This window comes from Alexandromys fortis, unplaced genomic scaffold, assembly GCF_014885135.2.
Source record: "Alexandromys fortis isolate MF-2015 unplaced genomic scaffold, M_Fortis_MF-2015_v1.1 scaffold_5, whole genome shotgun sequence".
Taxonomy (NCBI): domain Eukaryota; kingdom Metazoa; phylum Chordata; class Mammalia; order Rodentia; family Cricetidae; genus Alexandromys; species Alexandromys fortis.
In genome coordinates this window covers 30,708,758-30,711,404 of record NW_026067924.1, presented here as the reverse complement: position 1 = coordinate 30,711,404, position 2,647 = coordinate 30,708,758, and positions in this window count along the sequence as shown.

The following is a 2,647-nucleotide window of genomic DNA, read 5'->3' as shown; positions in this document are numbered from 1 at the left end:
TCTTCATATGTTCCCTTTTGAGGCCTCATAGAGTCTCTCATTTATAAATCAAGAACCTACAAAAATGTGCTCTGTTTCCATAGTGCTAAGGATAACAGTGACAAAGATATGTTATTGTCAGCTCTCAAAATCTCATCGGACTTCCCCAAACCACCTAAAGGTCTCTGGTCATTGACCTAAACCTGTAGTCACCTTCTGTGAGTAAACACCTTTATGACAAATAGGTAAACTCAACAACAAGTAATAGAAAGCCTCCCTGAATTATCTTCCTCCAAATGAGGGCAGTTATCTGTGCTGGTATCTCACTGTAGATCAGGGATAGCCACAATGAGTAGCATTCAACAAGTGATAACAATGACGATTACTTCAGAAGCCTTGCTGAACCAAAACTAATGTAATAATCAAACAGCCACACTTTGATCAAGACTGCTTAAAACATCTGACTCTGATCAACAGCCCCAGCTCTTCCTCTGTTTAAACCTAAAGCTTATGTCAGTACCCAGAAGCCAGATTTGGGGTCACTAGACTGCTTTATCTATTGCTCTCCCCAGTGTGACCATACTTGGTAAATCTACATCCTTTGATTTGTGCTATAAATCATCATTCACTGATGAATTGTGGTAGACTTTTGGATATCCCACAGCCTGGGTTTGCCCTTGTCCTAGGTTCTTGGTAATAATAATGCTACGAGTAAACCATTATCCTAAAGGACTGGAGAGAGTAATGATGGAGGATGGAAATCAGACTGGGATAATCCATTAACTAACTAGAGATATAAAGCAAACAGAATCTAGTACACACGCCTGAATGTGTTAAAACCTTCTTTCAAATCCTATTAGAACTTATAAGTACCAGAAAGACCCTCACAGAAATTAAGAGTCCACAGGTACTTGACCCTACAAGTGATCTTCAAATTCTAAGTCTATTCATTTTGTCCTGTGTTCTACAATTGTCCTACTGCCACTTTTAGGCTGCTGTCTCTGGGGTCAACAGATAAACCTTGGCCAAGAGGCTGGATTTGTGTCCTCACTGAAACACGTGTTAAGAAACTGCTTGTTCTTAATGTGTCTCCTGGTAAGCGCTCTCTCTTTTTTTTAAAAAAAATATTTTTATAGTTTATTTAACTTTATTTTATGTGCATTGGTGTGAATGTGTCAGATCCCCTGAAACTGGATCTTCAGATAGTTGTGAGCCGCCATGTGGGGGCTGGGAATTGAACCTGGGTATTCTGGAAGAGCAGTCAGTGCTCTTAACCACTGAGCCATCTCTTTAGCCCTTAGCTCTCTTTCATTCCGCCAAATTTCCAGGCCCATAGCAAATATAAGATGCATAGAAGAAAACATTTTCAATTCCCCTGTGTCTCCAAGAAGGTTCTTTTCATTCCTGGGTATCAGGACCCTAGAACTGACCTCTGAACAGGTCCCCAGAAGCTATTGAATAGGACATCCTGCTCATCACAGATGATGAAGACGGTGTTTGTCACACAGTTGTTTATGAAAATTGCTGGTTATTTATAATTAGTACTGTTTTCATTTTCTGTATATGTGTTTTGTCTATATTGTATGTCTCTGTGCCACATGCATACCTGGTACCTGAGAAGTCCGGAAGAGGGTATCAGACACATTGTCCTGGAGTTACAGATTTAATATAAGGGTGCTGGGAATTGAACCAGTGTCCTCTGGAAGAGCAGCCAGGAGTGTATGCACAGGTGCTTTCTTCTCATTTTGTTTGGTTGTATACCGAGTCTTGACACAGTAGCCAGTCTTCTCTTGAATTCATGATCCTATTGCCTTATCAGCCTGAGTGCTGGAATTGTAGGTATAAGAATACCATAACCATTATAACAGTGTATTTTCAATTTAATCTGTTTTATCCTTTTTTTTTCTAGAAAATCTTCAGAAAGAAAAAGTAAGGATGGTTTCCTACAATAATAATAAGTATTTTAACCTCCTATGCTGTCTATGTAGCAAAGATGGCATGCTCAAATGGGCCCTTGAATATGTTTATCTAGAAAGCTGTGAGAAAATGGCTACAATAGGATAGAATCAAACAAGTACTGTACTATTAACTTTTCCTGTGTTTCTATTATAGTTGGTTTCACCATACTTTGAGGGTTGTTCAGAAAAATCAGATTCATAGGCCAAGCAAAAAGAATTTTGTCAGGTGTGGTGACACAGGCCTATAATCCCAGAAGACATGGATTGAAGGAGGACCATAACCACAAGCTTCACGTTGATCTATCTTGTCTAAAAACAACAAAAGAAATAGAAAGAAAAGAAGAAAGGAAGGAAAAAAGGAAAAAAAAGAAAGTCAAACTGAACAGAACTCATCAATTAAGAGTATTGTTGCACAATCATGAGGACCAGAAATTAGATCCCAGCACTCTAGTCACGTGTCCTTTGCTCACCTACCTGTAAATCAATGTCCATAGGGGGCAGAGACAGAATTGCTAGAGCTCACTGTCTTCCAGCTTAGCAGAAGGGGATGTGGAGAGGAACTGGAAGGAATAGAGGGAAGGAAAATGATAACCAGTATATTTTGTATAAAAAACGTCTATCTTAATTAAAAAGAAAAAATTACAGGGCCTGGCATGATGGTTCTGCAGGTAAAGGTGCTTCTAGGCACCCCAGGGTCCTGAATTCTGTCC